This window comes from Bos mutus, chromosome 5 (assembly GCF_027580195.1).
Source record: "Bos mutus isolate GX-2022 chromosome 5, NWIPB_WYAK_1.1, whole genome shotgun sequence".
Classification (NCBI taxonomy): domain Eukaryota; kingdom Metazoa; phylum Chordata; class Mammalia; order Artiodactyla; family Bovidae; genus Bos; species Bos mutus.
In genome coordinates this window covers 87872375-87893618 of record NC_091621.1, presented here as the reverse complement: position 1 = coordinate 87893618, position 21244 = coordinate 87872375, and the positions used below count along the sequence as shown (strand labels likewise).

At 40.7% G+C, this 21244-nt stretch overlaps 1 long non-coding RNA gene across 1 annotated transcript in view; it reads right to left on the bottom strand.

Annotated features, from left to right (window-relative positions):
- The window catches only part of LOC138987849 (uncharacterized), an 80492-nt gene extending 61862 nt beyond the window's left edge, over positions 1–18630 (bottom strand). The window contains exon 1 of the long non-coding RNA XR_011464132.1: positions 18576–18630. This is a non-coding gene — a long non-coding RNA (uncharacterized lncRNA). The remainder of the gene's footprint in view (positions 1–18575) is intronic.
- Positions 18631–21244: the final 2614 nt, after the last annotated feature.

The window sequence follows — 21244 nt, the reverse complement described above, 5'->3', positions numbered from 1 at the left end:
TTAATGTTTTAATATCAGCCCTTCTGATTGAAGTGTAGAGATACGATATTGTGATTTTGGTCTATGTTCCTCTGGTGGCTAATAAAGTTGAACACCTTTTCACATGTTTAATGCCTATTTGAATGTCTTCTTTTTTGCAAAGTTACTGTAAATATCCTTTGCCAATTTTTTTAAATGGGAAAAATTTTTTAAATCACTGGGCATAAAAAAGGCGGTATCATATTTTTGTTAAAATTATGAGTTTCTCTTCATCAAACAGTAGCATCAAGACAGCAAAAAGGCAAAACAGAGGGGAGGAGAGGAAATTTTTATATTCAAAATTTCAAACTGATTAGAGTTAACCATTTCTTCATTTTTCATGCACCGTGAAGACAGGGACAGTATGTGATGCTTTCCCAGTGCTACATAGGGAGCTTGGCATAGAATAAGGTGATGAATGAATATCTGTGAATGAATGCATGATGGCCTGAGTGAATGAATGGAGTAGTCCTTTCCCATTTAAAGATATAATGATTGTGAACATCTGATACACAGTGTTTTCTAAGGCTAAAAGGAAGCTCAGTATCAGCAGGAACAGGGACCTGGAATATTCTCAAGCAATACCAACTTGAGAGATGGCCCGAATGGTGACTAGTCCTGAGAATGGAAGCACAAATTTCAGCTGAGTGCTGTTAGGCCACTCCAGTCGCCTTTTATTGGTGCCCTGGGTCAGAGTACATATCCAGCCAAAGTTGTGCCCTCTGCCTTGTGACAGGGGTGTTCCAGGGGCTTCCTGGCCTCCTAGAAAGAGAATAATGCCAGAGTCTGAATCCCGACACACTGTCACAAATGAACCACAAGTAAGTGATTTCCCATTTTTGGTTTCAGTTTCCCCAGGTGTAAAATAAAAGGGATCGCTATGGGCTCTCTAGACCTTACTTGCTCTGACATTCTGTCATTGGAGAGTCCACAGAAAACAGCTTTTATGGGAGAAACAGTACTAGACACCCTGGAGGTCAAGATGACCTAAGCAGTGTACTCTGCTCAAGTCCCAGAAGGCTCAGAGTACCTTTATACTTGATCCAAAAGCCAGTCTTTTAAGTTGTCCCAGCACCTAACTACTCTCTTCTGTAGGCTGAGATTAAAAATCTTCCAGAACTCTTTGCAAAGGGAGCCCAAACCCAAAACAACAATGCTCCTTGGATACAAGTAACATTTTCTTCTAGAAATAGAAAATGTCCTCTAGCTTAGTTATAATTTCTGCAATCTGTTCTGCCAATTTTTTTTTTTTTTTGTTTGTATAACTGCTATTCAGAGTTCTTTTGGCAAAAAGGAAAATCTAGCTTATTTCTAATAGCCTGATAATTTTCATGGGATGTCCCATTTAAGAACAGATGAAAAAGTCACCATTGGAGTCTTATTATAGAGAAGTTAATGCTGGGTATTTACTATTAAAAAATGATCTATTTGAAGAGTAGATGTTTCTTTTTGAAAGGAAAATATTGAAAGATTTCACCCTGGTATAAACATTATTTTCTCCTTTTTCAGTTGGAAAAAGAAATATTTTCAGCTTAAAGAGCAGTTATCCTAGAAAACATTATGTGTAATAGAGCGTGCTAATTATTTTGCCTTTTTAAAAAGTAGCTTCTCTAATACCAATCACCAAATTAGTAGTAGAAGAGATCCAATGGTCTGCATAATAAACCAATCTGGGCTCCCTGAAAGAAGACAGGAAAGAAAGATATATGAATGATAAGCCAGTAACCAATCAAAAGTGAGGTACCAACATCGTAGCCAATGAAGAAAACATTTATGTAACTGATCTAAAGTATGACTGACAGCAGACATTATGCGAGGGAAGGAGGGGAGTTGATACCTGGTCCTTAAAATGAAAAAAACACAAAACCAAAAAAAACAGTAATAAATGTGTTACGTTCTGTTGACATTCTTAAAAACAAAAAAATAAACAAAACCTTCACGTTTGTATAAGCCACATGGAAACAATGTCACTGTCAAACAAACATATCTTGCAATATCATCCTCAAATCTGATAATGATATGCTAAGTCACTTCAGTCGTGTCCGACTCTGTGCGACCCCATAGACGGCAGCCCACCAGGCTCCCCTGTCCCTGGGATTCTTCAGGCAAGAACACTGGAGTGGGTTGCTATTTCCTTCTCCAATGCATGAAAGTGAAAAGTGAAAGTGAAGTCGATCAGTCGTCTCCGACTCTTAGCGACCCCATGGATTGCAGCCTACCAGGCTCCTCCGTCCATGGGATTTTCCAAGCAAGAGTACTGGAGTGGGGTGCCATCCCCTTCTCCAAAATCTGATAATGGTAATAATAATGATAATATTGGCCAGGAACTGAACCAAACACCTTTTAATACATTACCTATAATTCTCAACTACTCTATAAGCTAAGTACCATATCATCACTATTTCATAGATGATGATAACAAGACACAGAGGGGTTAAGATATTTGCTCAAGATCAACAAGGAATAAAATTCTAGATACAAACACAGACGGTCCAGCTCTTAACCACTCCTTCTGTACAACTTCTAGAGAGATGCTGATACACCCTATGGTATATTTAAAATGGCTACAAATTATTCACTGCTGTTCAAATTGAGAGGCAAAGTCTAATCCAGTCTCTGTCCTCTAAATGGAAATGGGCCTTAGTGACTTTCTTGTTCTTAGAATTCTGTACTTCTGAGGCTACTTCACAGGTGGCACCAAGCTTCCTCCTGTGCCTTTTGGAGTGCTCATTCTCCAGATTCTCCCCCTCAAAATCCAGCTGCCATACCCTGCGAAGCCGAAGCAACATGGAGTAGCCATGAGAAAGTGCTCTAACAATGTCCCCAGTTAAGCTGCCAGATGACAGCCAGTGTCAACCACCAGGCATTTGCGTGATCCATCTAGACATCTTGGTCCTGCCTTTAGATAACTGCCATCTCAGTTGCAATCACATGAGAGATTCCCAAGCAAGAACCATCCAACTGAGCTAACAACTCACAGAACCATGAACAGATTGGTTCTACAGGGTATTTGGGTAGTTTGTTACAAAGCAAAAGATAAAAGAAAGAGCATCTCCAATCAACACACCATTTACAAATTGACTTTTTGAAACTCAGAACATATCTATCAGTAGTTAGAATGTTAAAAAGTTGTAAAGTTCCTAGAGCAATTCACAAAAGTCTGTTTAACCCACAGTGTAGCTTAAATTTGCAATTAAAATAGTAACGATATTGCTTTAAGACTAGTAATAATAGATTTAAAATATGAGGAAAAATGAAGAAGTTTTTTTTTTTTTTTTTTTAATTACCTTAAAACCTTTGTGCTTAAGGGAAAGAAGATTAAGTTGTGAGAAAGAGATGATACCATTTCGGATCTTCTGGTAGGAATTTTCTGGTATCTTTCAAGATCTCTATCAACTGATAGCATCTAACCTTCATTAAACCTAATTTCTGTGCTAAAAAAAACAGGTCTTCCCTAAATCTTATGTCAGCCATAATTAGGGGTACAAAACAGAATTGTGTAGCAAAAACAAGAGCAACAAAAGGAAATTTTTTTCAACTACTCAATAACAAAGATAGACATGACAGAAGAGTGAGGCTAAAAACAATATGATGGACATTTGCAGTTTTTGTCACATAGCATCCATTTACCTTTTCCCAGGAAAGAAAAGGCACTAAGAGGCTTTACTGCAGTTTGCATGCTCAGTTGTGTCCGACTCTTTGCGACTCTATGGGATTTTCTGGGCAAGAACACTGGAGCAGGTTGCCATTTCCTCCTCCAAGGATTCCCATTCTCTCCTCCATAGACTGTCATTTCCTCCTCCAGGAATCTTCCCAACCCAGGGATCGAACCTACACCTCCTGTGTCTCCTGCAATGCTGGCAGATTCTTTGCTGCTGAGCCACCAGGGAAGCCAAACTAAGATCATGAGTGATAGTTGCTTAGTCATGTCAACTCTTTGCAACCCATGGACTGTAGCCCACCAGGCTTCTCTGGCCATGGGACTCTTCAGGCAAGAATACTGGAGTGGGTTGCCATTCCCTTCTCCAGGGGATCTTCCTGACCCAGGGATCTAACCTGGGCCTCCCACATTGCAGCAGATTCTTTACCATCTGAGCCACCAGGGAGGCCTAAATCTGTCACTAAATGTCTTTTTCACTCATATTCCTCATATGACGACCACACTCATTCCCCTGCAAAGGGAAGCAATCACTGCATTCAGTTTAGGACCTCCTGGTGATCACAAGTGACCCCCATCAAGCCTCAATTTGCCTGACTACCCTGGTCTATTGACCTGTAAATTTAAAAGACAAGGAATCCAGTTTCTCCTCTTCCACACAGACTCAGTTTACAAAAGGTGGAAATGGATGCTGAAAAGCAACAGTAACTCCCATTCAGAGACTGAAAGAGTGAGAAGCATTTTTTAAATCTTCTGGAACACACTTTTAAAGGTCCCTGACCTAAAAGCGGGGACATTTCTCTGAATAGACCTTAATTCTGTCCTCTGGGAAGAAGGCGCATGTCAGTTTTTCTTCTGTAGCCTCTGGATCCACATTTCACAAAGTTGTCCCTTGTTTATGCAATTTCTTGGTGGGGTCTAAAGTGGATGTTGAGGGGTGTAGTGGTGTGGAGCCAAGAAAGAGGGTTGTGCCAGCATCTCCTCAGAAAATAGATGACATGTTTAACATAACTTAAGGGGGATTTACTTTAAAAAAAAGGACTATTAACAGAGGTATGAGAAGGGGACAGAGAAGGAATAATGCAGTCATCCAAGGTTTAATAGGCAGCTTCCAAGGGCATTCAGCAGTAAAGAATCCGCCTGCCAGTACAGGAGACACAGGAGATGTGGGTTCAATCCCTGGGTCGGGAAAATCCCCTGGAGGAGGCATGGCAACACACTCCAATATTCTTGCCTGGACAATCTCATGGACAGAGGAGCCTGGTGAGCTACAGTCCATAGGGTTGCAAAGAGTTGGACGTGACTGAAAGAACTGAGCATGCCTACAAGGTTTAGGAAGCTCCATGGAGCTCCTCAGACCACTAGGCTTGGTAGTAAGAGAGGAGTGAACAATTGTCAGAATCCAGGAAAAGAGTCTTGTAGGGAAAGTCTTAGAGTCTTTCTGAAAGGAAGTTCTCTTTGTAGTCTCCTGCTGCAGAGAACTTACTCCCTGCCTGTCCCCTTCTGTTTATTTCTTCCTCTTGCTTCGTTCACGCTACTGTGTCCTAAGAAGGCATGTGAAAACCAGGTAAGAGGCATGTTATATGATGATGAAGTGCAAGAGTCAGTGGAAAAAGGAAAATTCTATTTTTAATTATGAAAATTTTTGTAGATTAAACTAGAACAAGGAATGTATCAGTCTCAGTTCAGTCTCAGTTCAGTCACTCAGTCATGTCTGACTCTTCGTGACCCCATGGACCACAGCACGCCAGGCCTCCCTGTCCATCACCAGCTCCCGGAGTTCACTCAAACTCATGTCCATCGAGTTGGTGATGCCATCCAACCAGCTCATCCTCTGTCGTCCCCTTCTCCTCCTGCCCTCAATCTTTCCCAGGATCAGGGTCTTTCCAATGAGTCAGTTCTTCATATCAGGTGGCCAAAGTATTGGAGTTTCAGCTTCAGCATCAGTCTTTCCAATGAACACTCAGGACTGATCTCCTTTAGGATGGAATGGTTGGATCTCCTTCCAGTCGAGCGGACTCTCAAGAGTCTGCTCCAACACCATAGTTAAAAAGCATCAATTCTTCAGTGCTCAAGTTTCTTTACAGTCCAACTCTCACATCCATACATGACCACTGGAAAAACCATAGCCTTGACAAGATGGACCTTTGTTGGCAAAGTAATATCTCTGCTTTTTAATGTGCTATCTAAGTAGGTCATAACTTTCCTTCCAAGGAGTAAGTGTCTTTTAATTTCATGGCTTTAGTCACCATCTGCAGTGATTTTGGACCCCCCCCAAAAATAAAGTCTGACACTGTTTCCACTGTTTCCCCATTTATTTGTCATGAAGTGATGGGACCAGATGCCATGATCTTAGTTTTCTGAATGTTGAGCTTTAAGCCAACTTTTTCACTCTCCTTTTTCACTTTCATCAAGAGGCTCTTTAGTTCTTCTTCACTTTCTGTCGTAAGGGTGGTGTCATCTGCATATCTGAGGTTATTGATATTTCTCCTGGAAATCTTGATTCCAGTTTGTGTTTCATACAGCCCAGCATTTCTTATGGTGTACTCTGCATAGAAGTTAAATAAGCAGGGTGACAATATACAGCCTTGGCGTACTCCTTTTCCTATTTGGAACCAGTCTGTTGTTCCATGTCCAGTTCTAACTGTTGCTTCCTGACCTGCATACAGATTTCTCGGGATGCAGGTCAGATGGTCTGGTATTCCCATCTCTTTCAGAATTTTCCAGAGTTTTTGTGATCCACACAGTCAAAGGCTTTGGCATACTCAGTAAAGCAGAAATAGATGATTTTTGCCAACGGCCAAAAGACACATGAAAATATGCTCAGCATCACTGATCATTAGAGAAACCACAAATCAAATCAAATCAAATCAAATGCAAATCAAATCAAATCAAATGCAAATCAAAACCACAGTTGTGATACTACCTCACATCTTTCAGAATGGCTATCATCACAAAGATAGGAAATAATAAATGTTGGCAAGAATGTGGAGAAAAAGGAATGCTCATGTACTGTTGGTGGACTTGTAAATTGGTGCAGCAACTATGGGAAACAGTATGGAGTTTACTCAAAAAATTGAAAATAGAACTGTCATATGGTCCAGCAATTTCATTTCTGGGTATTTAGAAAACATAAACACTGATTTGAACAACATATGCACTCTAATGGGTTGCCCTGATAGCTCAGCTGGTAAAGAATCTGCCTGCAATGCAGGAGACCCTGGTTAAATTCCTGGGTTGGGAAGATTCCCTGGAGAAGGAATAGGCTACAACTCCAGTATTCTTGGGCTTACCTGGTGGTTCAGATAAGGTAAATTACTTGAGAGGAATGCCCTTTTCTCTCAAGTGACCTTTACTGAGTGATTCTCAGTAAAGAATCCACTTGCAATGCAGGAGACCTGGGTTTGATCCCTGGATTGGGAAGATCCCCTGGAGGAGGGCATGGCAACCCACTCCAGTATTCTTGCCTGGAGAATTCCCATGGACAGACGAGCCTGGCAGCCTACAGTCAATGGTGTCACAAAGAGTCAGACATGACTGAGCGACTAAGCAGTATATAATGGAATATTACTCAGCCATAAAAAATGAAATTTTGCCATTTGTGACAACATGGATAAAACTAAAGAGGATTATGTTAAGCAAAGTAAGTCAGATAAAGACAAATGTTAAGCAAAGTAAGTCAGATAAAGGCAAATAGCATATAATCTCATTTGTATGTGGAATCTGAAAAAAAAAAAAAAAACAATACAACCAATTAAACAAAACCAAACCAAACAGACTCATGTATTCAGAGAACAAATGAGTAGTTTCCAGAAGGGAGCAGCAACAAGGACTGTGGAGGAAATAGGTGAAGGGGATTAAGAGATACAAATCTCCAGTTACAGAATAAATAAGTCATGGGGATGTGATATACAGCCTAAGGAATATGAGCAATAATATTTTTATAACTTTGTGTAGGGACAGATGGTTACTAGACTTATTGTGGAAATCATTTTTTAATGTATGCAAATGTCAAATCACTATATAGTATACCTGAAACTAATATCATATTGTATATCAACTATATTTTAATTGAAAAAAATTTAAATAAAATTAAAATGTCACCCTCATTCTTCCTTTAAAAAAAAGAATGGATAAATATAGAATATAAAGAAATATGGGTTAAAATAGAAAAAAAATCATAATATTCTAGAATTGACTGTGCTAAGAAAATATGGTATGAACCTAAGTGGTCAAAAGGAGAAGCTGAGAGCTTATAGACAAGGTGTCTTTTGGGACATGTTGAATGAACCACCAAGTAATTGTTTTAATCATGCATCTCTTTTGTTAACTACACACAGCTCAGATCACACCTAACCTCTCACAAAAAGGCACAGATTATGATTCATCTACTTCCAATTAGCATATTTATTTCTGCTAACTGAAACACTTATGACACCCTGTGAAAAGGAAATTCTTGAAAATCTTTGCACATAGCAAGTCTGTCCACTTGGAAACACATTTGTGTACTTTACAATTTTGTACAATTTTCAACTTAAAGTGCTTTACACGTATAATTTCAATTAATCTTCCCAACACTATAATGTGTTAGTATTATTTCCATTTATAATAAAAGGAAAGTGAGGCTAGAGTAGTTAAATTACCTGCTCAAGGTTTGGGAGAAAGGGTTATAAACCCAGGCCTCTCATTCACTTTTACTCCATGATATGGAATGCCACTTGTAAGCAGTATACACTTCAGTCTCATTGTCCAGAATTCAGAACATCTCATAAGATGCAGACATGCTCCTAGAATCAGGATATCAGGCTGCTCTGGACCACACTAATAACACAGAAATTTGCTCACATTTGCCCGTCTTAATTCTTACCTTTGTGGATGCTACTACTCATGCTTCCTGGTTTCCCCAAGCAAAGACACAAATCATAGTGTTCCACACATACGGTATTCTTTCAGTAAATGTCTATTAAATTGAACTTATAATTCCCATAGGGAATGGTCACACAGGATAGCATTTTTGGAAGGAACATCTTATCCCCCATGTCTTAATCACTGAACTCTGCTAAAAAATTTTTATATTCATTTATTGAACAAAGAAGAGTTCAAAATTCTAGCTTTATATCTGAAAACATATTCTCCAAAATCTGATTCAAATGTTTCAACTTTTAATTTTCACTACGTCCAAGAATGTCTTCTACCCTAATCAAATGTCCTCTAGTCCAACCATATACCTCCTTGACTCCAGGACGTTGCTTAGTCCATGCCTCCTGCAGGAATGACTTCCTTTCTAATTCTACCGAAGTGCCGTGATTGTTTGCTATCTTTGTATCAGTCAGAGTTCAGCCTAGGAAATAAAACTACCCCAGGTATTTCAGGGGAGGAAGATTGTTGGAAGGGCTGAAAGGTCAGGAGGCTGCCAAAGGTCACTTGTCTTAATTGTAATTCAGCATTATGAAAGCTGCTACTACAATAGCTTTTTAAACTCGCCAAGATGATGACCACCCATTCACGTGCAAAGTCCAGCCGCCACAAAACTCGAAGCTCTTGAAGCTTGTTTGGCAGCAGCAAGAATACAAGGTCTTTCCCATTTCTGGCATCCAAATCTCACAAGAGCACCCAATTTGGAAGACCCTAATGTGAACCCACAATCCTATGTGCAAAGGAGTCTGGTAATGCATTTTTAGCCTTCCTATCTCACCAAATATAATGAGGGCAACATGGAGATAAGGATGATCTATCTAAAGCATCTATTACATTGCTTTTATTGTGGATTTTTTAAAATTTTATTTTATTTTTAAACTTTACAATATTGTATTAGTTTTGCCAAATATCAAAATGAATCCGCCACAGGTATACATGTGTTCCCCATCCTGAACCCTCCTCCCTCCCCATACCATCCCTCTGGGTCATCCCAGTGCACTAGCCCCAAGCATCCAGTATCGTGCATCAAACCTGGACTGGCAACTAGTTTCATACATGATATTATACATGTTTCAATGCCATTCTCCCAATTCTCCCCACCCTCTCCCTCTCCCACAGAGTCCATAAGACTGTTCTATACATCAGTGTCTCTTTTGCTGTCTTGTACACTGAGTTATTGTTACCATCTTTCTTAATTCCATATATATGCGTTAGTATACTGTATTGGTGTTTTTCTTTCTGGCTTACTTCACTTTGTATAATAGGCTCCAGTTTCATCCACCTCATTAGAACTGATTCAAATGTATTCTTTTTAATGGCTGAGTAATACTCCATTGTGTATATGTACCACAGCTTTCTTATCCATTCATCTGCTGATGGACACCTAGGTTGCTTCCATGTCCTGGCTATTATAAACAGTGCTGCGATGAACATTGGGGTACACGTGTCTCTTTCCCTTCTGGTTTCCTCAGTGTGTATGCCCGGCAGTGGGATTGCTGGATCATAAGGCAGTTCTATTTCCAGTCTTTTAAGGAATCTCCACACTGTTCTCCATAGTGGCTGTACTAGTTTGCATTCCCACCAACAGTGTAAGAGGGTTCCCTTTTCTCCACACCCTCTCCAGCATTTATTGCTTGTAGACTTTTGGATCGCAGCCATTCTGACTGGCGTGAAATGGTACCTCATTGTGGTTTTGATTTGCATTTCTCTGATAATGAGTGATGTTGAGCATCTTTTCATGTGTTTGTTAGCCATCTGTATGTCTTCTTTGGAGAAATGTCTATTTAGTTCTTTGGCCCATTTTTTGATTGGGTCATTTATTTTTCTGGAGTTGAGCTGTAGGAGTTGCTTGTATATTTTTGAGATTAGTTGTTTGTCAGTTGCTTCATTTGCTATTATTCTCTCCCATTCTGAAGGCTATAGTGAAAATGAGTATACTACCCAAAGCAATTTATAGATGCAATGCAATCCCTATCAAGCTACCAATGGTATTCTTCATAGAGCTAGAACAAATAATTTCACAATTTGTATGGAAATACAAAAAACCTCGAATAGCCAAAGCGATCTTGAGAAAGAAGAATGGAACTGGAGGAATCAACCTACCTGACTTCAGGCTCTACTATAAAGCCACAGTTATCAAGACAGTATGGTACTGGCACAAAGACAGAAATATAGATCAATGGAACAAAATAGAAAGCCCAGAGATAAATCCACGCACATATGGACACCTTATCTTTGACAAAGGAGGCAAGAATATACAATGGATTAAAGACAATCTCTTTAACAAGTGGTGCTGGGAAATCTGGTCAAACACTTGTAAAAGAATGAAACTAGAACACTTTCTAACACCATACACAAAAATAAACTCAAAATGGATTAAAGATCTAAACGTAAGACCAGAAACTATAAAACTCCTAGAGGAGAACATAGGCAAAACACTCTCTGACATACATCACAGCAGGATCCTCTATGACCCACCTCCCAGAATATTGGAAATAAAAGCAAAAATAAACAAATGGGACCTAATTAAACTTAAAAGCTTCTGCATATCAAAGGAAACTTTATTGTGGATTAACATGGTTTTGATCTATATGTTGTTACATATCCTATCCTTTTACTTATAAGACTGTAAGTTTCCTGAGACCAAATACCTTTTTATATCATTATTTTGTCTAATGAGCATTGGTATAGTACTTGCCATGTGTTCCAGGTGCTCAGCAAATATTTGCTCATGTATTTCCAGTAAGAGCCCTAAGCGGAGAAGGCAATGGCACCCCATTCCAGTACTCTTGCCTGGAAAATCCAATGGACGGAGGAGCCTGGTAGGTTGTAGTACATGGGGTCGCTAAGAGTCGGGCACGACAGAGCAACTTCACTTTCACTTTCATGCATTGGAGAAAGAAATGGCACCCCACTCCAATGTTCTTGCCTGGAGAATCCCAGGGACGGGGGAGCCTGGTGGGCTGCCGTCTATGGGGTCGCACAGAGTCGGACACGACTGAAGCGACTTAGCAGAAGAGCCCTAAGAGGTAAGTACTACTATTAGCTCCACATTATTTTTGAGAAAGCTGAGGTATGAAGACGTTAAATCACTCACTCAAGGCCACACAGTTAGAAAGCAGAGTGATTAGGATTTGATTAAAAGCAATTTGTCTCGAGTCCATCTTATCCTTGGTGTTTTATTCCCTACAGCGAATAATAGAAGAGACCAAAGAGAATTGAATGACTGTGTGTTAGTCTTGGACCTAAGAGCAGGCCATTCTACAGAGACAGCATAACAAATACTTTGATGAAATCAATGGATGAATGACAAAATTTGCAGATTATTTATGCACCAGTCAATTTCAGAGAGCATCTGACTTTGATTTTTTAAATTTAAAAATATTTTAAATAACGAAAGTAATATATTCTAAATTGAGAAAATATTCAAAAGATATAGAAATTTATAGTTTGAGGATTTTCCCCACCATAGCCCACACCCTAGAAGTAATTAGTTTGCCTAGCCAGTCTCTAGCTTTCAGACCTTTTCATGGAATTATGCCACACACACATTACTTTTCCCTTACAATGGAATGGAATCATATTATACATATGATATTGAAAACTGGCTGGAATCCACTTGATTACATATGACTTCTGTCTATTTTAACATATGTTCTTTCTAAGGGCAATATAGTATTCCATTCTATGTGATACTTTACATGTGATTTCTCACTTTGTATCATTACTTATAATTTGCAAAGCATCTTGATGTTTATCACCTCATGTCCAAAAAAGATTTGGTTAAACATATTTGTACTCATTTTAATAAAGAAATCAAGAATCATTTTTCACATTAGCACTCTCCATTAGTATGACCTAAGAACACATAAGAAGGTTACTAGTATGGTCTGAATTTGTTGGTATTTTAAAATATATCCATGAGTGACCAAATGGAAAGAAGGATTTGGTGTGTTTCTACATCTGCTGTGATCTCAGTGAGTTCCTGAGCATTGGTAAGAAGTAGATTGCGTTAGCCAACGTTTGACCAGGGGTCTAAACCTTCCCCGGTAATTTCATCTGAGCTATGACACTTTGCCAGTTTCATAGGAAACTCCTTGACGGCTGAGAGGGAGCTGAAAAGCCAAATCAGTGTTGGTTGGAAGTAAGTCTACTTTGTAGGGCAGCCATATGGGGAAGGGGGAATGTTATTTTAACACCTCTCCTACTCAGTGCTCCAGTAGAATGCCCAAGATCCCTGCCTCTTTTTGGGCTATTTAACCAGTAATTGTATTCTGCACTAAGAAGACACATCTCCTGTAGAAAAGAGCAGTCCTTGAGTTGCTGCAAAGTACAGGGGTGTCAGCTGAGTACCATTGGACTCTCTTTAAACACCTTGGCATTCAATTTCAAACCATCCAACATGGCTTGAAGTTTACACTGTTACACCATCAGAACGGGCTGTTAGGCCGTGCTGTGCTCAGTTGTGTCCGACTCTGTGATCCCATGGACTATAGCCTGCCAGGCTCCTCTGTTCATGGAATTTTCCAGCCAAGAATACTGGAGAAGGTTGCCTTTGCCTTCTCTAGGGGATCTTCCCCACCCAGAGATCGAACCCATGTCTCTCGCGTCTTCTGAATTGGCGGGCAGGTTCTTTACCACTGTGCCACCTAGGAAGCCCATCTGAGTGGGAAAAGGCCCTAAAATGTTTCTGTCATAATTTTAAAACATTGGTCCAATAGAAAGCATTCGTGATATACCACTCTGGCCAAATTATGGGTCAGCCAAGATGTAATCTATTTTATTTTTATTTTTGGCTGTGCTGGGTCTATCTCTAGTTGGGCAAGCATGGGCTACTCTTCCTTGCTGTGTGGGATCTCTCCTTGGGGTGGCTTCTCTAGTTGCAGAGCATGGGCTCTCTAGCTACGCCACTGAGGCAGAGTTGCTCTGAGGCATGTGGAATCTTCCCGGACCAGGAATCTAACCCATGTCCCCTGCATTGGCAGGCAGATTCTTAACCATTGGACCACCAGGGAAGTCCCCAGACATGCTTTTACACCAGTTTTTCTGGATATTTAATTTCCATTAAGAAAAACAGAGTTTGAACTAATAGCATAAAATTCAGCATAGATATTTACCGAAGAATTTAAAGGGAAACAGAAAAGTCAATATAGCCAAGGATAGTCACAAGATATTCTAGACTTCACAGCAGGAGGAAGGGCAAGGTGACAGAAGCCGAGGGTCATCAAAAGGCTGGGAGGAAAAGGAGACGAACTATGACAGCAGCTGTGACTATGACTTTACAATCCCCAAGATTGTGTGTGTATGTGTGTGTGCGCACACGTGCGTGCAGGTGAATGTCTGTGTTTTATATCTCTGTTGGAAAGAGGAAAATCGTGAGTGAAATTTCGACTTTCACTCTTTCTAGTAACATTGCACATCTCAGGTTGCTAGGACTTGAATTGTTTCACTTTGACTAAATGGGTAGAAGGGAAACCTGCCTGAAGAATATTGTATTACACACAGCGGTGGGGATGGCCAGGGCAGAAAGGTAAGGAGGGTGATAGATGGTAAAGTGTGGGTGGCACTCTGCCAGCTCACAATAAGCATCAGGCAACCTCTATAGCATCACGGAGTGGTCTCTGATTTAGCAAAAGCAACATAAAGATATTCAGTGTTGTAAAAGTAGCACTTTATTTAACCTTCCTGTACAAACTTTAGAAGCATTAATCTATCACAGTAGGCTCTATCTTGTACATGTAAATGGATGAGATTCTGTAATCAAATCCTAAATGTGTATTTGTAGCAAGATGGCTTTTCAGCACAATGTATCAAGGGATGCAACAGAGGGAGTGGGGAGACAGTTAACGGGAGATCACCGTGCCTGGCCAGCCCTTTCGCTCCCTAATGGCATTTCCCAGGACTGCACTGATTTCTGAATTTACAGGTTTATTTACCAGATGGCACAACTTTATTGGGACCCCACAAGGCCTCTCCTATTCTATAACCTGCAATGGAGACTCATTTAAGAGAGAGAACCCTCGCATGGATGTGATTCCAGGAACATTCTAATTTCTTTTCAATACCAGATCCAATTACCTGTTGCAGGTCTGTGTTCAAAGTATCTGAAGTCTGAGAACAGTCCGAAAGAGCAGATGCTTTGTGAATCTTAGACTGAAAAGGGCAGACAGCAGCCTCAAGTCTTGGGATTTGGGCTCAGTGCAGGTCCCACACAGATTGTTCTGGAGAAAAAGGAGGCATGTGGACATGCTGCCAGGCCCACCAGATATTCGCCAGCAAGTCTGGAGTTTGGGATTTTTGGAGCCTGAAATTGTAGCCACCAGAAACAAATTCTTCTTGACCCAAAACAAAAATCTGAGATTGTTTTTGAATAAAGTGTTCATTTTCAGGGGTTTCCTTGGTGGCTCAGTAGTAAAAGAATCTGCCTGCCAATGCAGGAGACTTGGGTTTGATCCCTGGAAGATCCCCTGGAGAAGGGAATGACATCCCATTCCAGTGTCTCGCCTGGTAAATTCCATGGACAGAGAAGCCTGGCAGGCTACAGTCCATGGGGTCACAAAAGACTTGGACATGACTTAGCCACTAGACAACAACAGTATAGTCATGGGTGGAGGCAGAGGAGGAAATGATTTGGATTTGACTTCAGATCAGCACAAGGAGGCATTCAATGATATTAAAATGAATAATATCAGCACATTTTTCTCCTTCAAAAATCTTTGCAAGATTTGCATACGTGTTTATTGTGCAAAACATATGCATCTTGCCTGGAATATATTTCATTGTGTAGCATATGGTTCCTTTCAACGAAGGATCTGAAACGACTTTAACAGAAAGAACTCCTCCTATCATTCACTCCCAGAGAGTAAGGTGCTGTTTAAGAGGCAATAACTCTATCCCAAGGGCTCCACTTAGGCCCTTGTAACTGCCTTGTAAGTTGCACGCCCATCAGTTTTTCTCCCGACACTCTCTCTCGGCAGGCTGGGCTGGGCTTAACTGCCCTGGGCAACCCAGGCCCTGCAATTCCATAATAGAAAGCAGGAGTGTCTCCTCCTCACCGTCTAGATGTGAGATTCCTGGAGGGAAATACAGAGAAATTATAACGTAGGGCAGTGCTGTCCAAAATAACTATCATATGAGCCAAAAATGCAAGCCACATATATAATCTTGAATTTATTCTAGTCACTACATTTAAAAAGTACAAACAGGAGAAATTAATTTTCTATATTTGCTGCAATCTTCTATGTTAAATATATTGTCATTTCCACATGTCATTGATATGAATGTTTTTAATGAGATATTTCACATACTTCTGGGGGTGCTGTATCTTCTAAATCCAGCTTGTATTTTATTCTCATGGCACATCTCCATTGGAATTAACTACATTTCAAGTACTTAGTAGCCATATGTGACTAGTGGCTACCACTCTGCGTAGGACAGTTCTAGAGAGGATGCTAGGGTGAGCCAGAGAACTCTATGCAAGTGAATTTTATTCTCTAGGAGAACAGGCTAGATAACGATGGTGGTTGTGGTGCAGGCATGCCAAGTCAACCCCATGGACTATAGCCCACAAGGCTCCCCTGTCCATGGCATTCTCTAGCTGAGATACTGGAGTCGGGTACCATTTCCTTTTCCAGGGGAGCTTCCTGACCCAGGGATCGAACCCTAATCTCTTATGTCTCCTGCATTGGTGGGCGGGTTCTTTACCACTGGTGCTACCTGTGAAGCCTGATGGTGGTGATAACGCTAATGGCTTGTACTTACTATCACTGTGTTACCTTTTTACTACTACTATTATACTTGTTTATTTAATTTTAAATTTTTATCGGAATATAGTTGCTTTACAATGTTGTATTAGTTTCTACTATACAGCAAAGTGAATCGGCTCTGTGTATACATATATCTCCCCTCTTTTGGATTTTTTTCCTGTATATGTCACACAGAGCAATGAGTAGTGTTCTCTGTGCTATATAGTAGGTTCTCATTAGTTATGTATATTATATTCAAAAGCAGAGACATTACTTTGTCAACAAAGGTCCGTCTAGTCAAGGCTATGGTTTTTCCTGTGGTCATGTATGGATGCGAAAGTTGGACTGTGAAGAAGGCTGAGAGCTGAAGAATTGATGCTTTTGAACTGTGGTGTTGGAGAATACTCTTGAGAGTCCCTTGGACTGCAAGGAGATCCAACCCATCCATTCTGAAGGAGATCAGCCCTGGGATTTCATTGGAAGGACTGATGCTAAAGCTGAAACTCCAGTACTTTGGCCACCTCATGCGAAGAGTTGACTCATTGGAAAAGACTCTGATGCTGGGAGGGATTGGGGTCAGGAGGAGAAGGGGACGACAGAGGATGAGATGGCTGGATGGCATCACTGACTCGATGGACGTGAGTCTGAGTGAATTCTGGGAGTTGGTGATGGGGTTGCAACTCCATGATGCGGTTCATGGGGTGATGCAGTTCATGGAGTCGCAAAGAGTTGGACACGACTGAGTGACTGAACTGAACTGATGAATCCCAATCTCCCAATTCATCCCATCCCTTCTTTCCTCCTTGGGCATCCATACATTTGTTCTCTACATCTGTGTCTCTATTTCTGCTTTGTAAATAAGATTGTCTATACCAATTTTTTCAGATTCCACATATATGCATTAATATATGATATTTGCTTTTCTCTTTCCGACTTACTTCACTCTGTATAATAATCTCAAGGTCCATCCACATCTCTATTATTTTGTAATTTACTTATTAACTACTATTACTATTAAGGGCTGTTTTCATTGTTTTACCTGTACTTATCAATTCTCAGAAGATCCCTATAAAGTACATAATATTATGATTCCCTTTTAGAGATGAAGAGACTGAAAGAGTACAGAAGAACCTAGTGGATGAAGGCCAGGAGCATGGGATGGTGACAGGTTAATGGGGGACCGTCCAAACTAGGTGGATGGCTGTGCATTTTCAAGCATGCTTTGTGTTGAATCAAGGAGAAGGTTTAGTCTGTCACATCAGCTCTGCCCTGCTAAATGACCTCTGAGCCACCACAAAAATAATGCAATTCTCTGGGCACCTAATTTACTGTCAGAAAAGGTAAGTTGAGAGAGAAAGTGAAGGTGACAAGGGCGGAGAACAAGTTTACACAAATGAAAAGAAAAGTACATTTGGAGAGATTCTTCCAACCTTCATCTCGAATGTAAATATTCTGGGCCAATCTGTGTATGGGTCACTGGAAGGCAATTTTCTTGCGTAGTTCTGGATGTGTTATGTTCCAGGAGTTATGACCCTAGAGACCTTGGCCTGTGTTCACTTCCAGGCTATTCATGTCTAAGAAAATAAAGATTCCCCCAAACAAATAATGCATAAACTCAAAATGGCCCCATGTATTGAAGAAGGTGGAATCATTGCCACCTAACAATTCTAAGACAGTGTAGCAGAACATATTTAAGACCCAGCTGGCACTAGTGGTAAAGAACCTGCCTGCCAATACAGGAGGCATAAGAGAAATCAGGAAGATCCCCTGGAAGAGGGCACGGCAACCCACTCTGATATTCTTGCCTAGAGAATCCCATGGACAGAGAAGCCTGGCAGGCTATAGTCCATAGCGTCGCAAAGAGTCGGACACAACTGAAGTGACTTAGCATGCAGCACACAAGACTCATAAGGTGGAGAGAAGAGGAAATTGGGGGAAATTTGGGGGGACAGGAGCTACGTCGGGGACCAGGCAAGGCAAGAGTTAACACAGAAGAAATTCAAAGAGGGTTGAGGAGAGGTCCCAGAGGGAAAGTGGGAGAGGCATCTCAGAGATGTAAGTCCTACTTATTCATCTTATAAATTGTGCTGACAGCACACCAGCCCATTTTAACTGAGCCACGGGAACACACATCCAGGCAAAAAACTGAGTCATTTGGCATTAACAACGTGTTCACACGCCAAAACATGCCCTGACCCACATCACTCTTTTGTACACCAAATGTAATATATACTCACTCTAAGAAATGATGAGAAGCAGTAAAAGTTTTTCCTCCTTCTTTCCATGGCAGCACTCTCACTCCACACCCAGCATTCTGTGCAATTTACACTGGGAAAGACTGGAAAGGTCATGTGACATCAGCTCAGCCCACACACTGGAATGGAAATCTGTTGGCAACCACAGCCCCTCAGACCTGAAAAATTAGTTGAGATGGGAACACTGACCTGTGAGAATGTGGGGGTTGGGGGGGCGGTTGCCATGCCATTTAGGAACATGAGATGAGTATCCCAAAGCACACATTTTTGAACGTATATTTGAAATTCAGTAGAGAAGAAGGGAAACAGGTAGAACGGAGGAAAGGGAAAGACCGTCTACCAATTTTCAAGATGTGACTCTTAGCGCCTTTTTTTTCTCCCCAGAAAGCGCGGTATGTTGATAACAATCATGACGACTCGGAGGCCTTCCGGTATTTTGGAGAACATTTCACAGAGCAAACTTTAGTCATGTAAAATGGGTAAACATGATGTGAAATGTATTAACACATTTGGTGAATTCTGCAAATATATTTTTACACAATTAGCTTAATTATTTAGCTACATATTAAACCTTGCTTGCCTCAAGCAATTTAACATGAAATGTAATTTCACATATTATCACAAGAAAAACACATTTATAGAAAATCTGTGTCTCTCCTTTCATAATAACACTTCAACCCATCATTATTTGGGATATAAATAGATAGTTTATATTTCAAGGATGATGAGCACTGTCCTTCCAGAAAGAAAATCTCGTGATCCAGTGGCCCCCAAATCCTGCTCTGTTCAGTCGTTGTACTGAAATAGATCCTCGTAGGACACCATCAGTGATACTGCAACAATATACAAAGCAAGGTGCCCCCACTACATTCTGAACAGGAAAGATTTGTTGCAATTTATTCAGAGGGACTTTAAAAGTAAAGAGAGTGACTAATTCCGAAAGAGTCACAGAGTCAGGACTTCCCTGATGGTCCAGTGGCTAAGATTTCACACTCGCAATGCCGGGGACCAGGGTTCGGTCCCTGGTGAGGGCACTAGATTCCTCCTGCTGCAACCAAGACCCAGTGCAACCAAATGATTTTTTTTTAAGTCACAAAGGATGATGGTAGTTGTGCATATTCTCATGCTTGCAAGGTAAAAGTACTTATGTCAACTTTGAAAATTCTACTTAATAGTCAACAGCTTTGTTGTCCCATTAACATTTTCAATTGCATTACTTCCTGAGAGGGCTAATAATTTTGGAAAATCCCTTATATCAGTCAACTGTGCAACAGGAAAAAGGAAGCATTAATGATCTGAGTACTTTGTATTTATATGGTGATTGAAGTGAAGTGAAGTGAAAGTCGCTCAGTTGTGTCCAACTCTTTGCGACTCCATGGACTGAGTCCATGGAATTCTCCAGGCCAGAATACTGGAGTGGGTATTTCCCTTCCCTTCCTTTTCCCTTCTCCAGGGGATCTTCCCAACGCAGGGGTTGAACCCAAGGCTTCCGAATTGCAGGCAGATTCTTTACCAGCTGAGCCACAAGATTTTTAAAGAGCTTCCACATACATTATTTTCTTATGAAGTTAACTTGGCAATCTACATAATGTTTAGTATTGGCCATTTTACTTTTGAAGAAACTGCATTATATGAAGGGAGAAAGTAAATCTCAGAGAGAAGTTACATGCTAGAGTCACTGGAACTGTGACCACACAGACAGAAGTATTTTTATCAAATATACGTCTTTGGCATTTTACTATGAGCAAGGAATAGCATTTTGAAGTGATAGGGAAAATATGATACATACGCATATATATGTGTGTGTGTGTATATATATATATATATATATATATATATATATATATATACGCTTCCCGATGGCTTAGCAGGTAAAGAATCCACCTGCAATGCAGGAGACACAGGAATCACAGGTTCAGTCCCTGGGTCGGGAAGATCCCCTGGAGTAGGGCGTGGGAACCCACTCCAGTCTTCTTGCCTGGAGAGTCCCATGGACTTAGGAGCCTGGCTGGCTACAGTCCATAGGGTTGCTAAGAATCAGACACAACTGAGCAACTATGCAAACACACGTGTGTGTCTATACACACGCACACACACACACACACGTCTTCCAAAAATTGTCTTTTTAATTTCCAGGTATGTAGACTTGATCTCAAGAACAATTGTTTTTACTCTGTTCTGTAAAACAGAGGTAGCAATAGGAGGAAGGAGGTCCTTTGTGGCCTAGTGGTTAGGACTCCAGGCTTTTACTGCTGTGGCTTGAATTCAATCCCCGTTCAGGGAACTGAGATCCTGCAAGCCACGTGGTATGGCAAAAATAAGGAAAGAAAAGGAATGTTTGGAAATTCCCTGCACAAGGGGAGGGATGGGCAGAGAAGAACAGAACAGTAGCATTCCAGGCTGAGAACACTGGGTACCTCAATGGTACCCAGCTCACCTTGAAAGATTTTCTTTAGAGGCAGAAACCAGTCACACAGGAAGAAAGACTTCATTTTGTGTTGGCAAGAATACTGGAGTGGGTTGCCATAGGGGATCTTCCTGATCCAGGAATTGAAACCATATCTCCTGTGTCTACTGCATTACTTTACCTGCTGAACCATCCATCAGGAAAGCCAATATATATGTGTGTGTGTGTGTGTGTGTGTGTATCA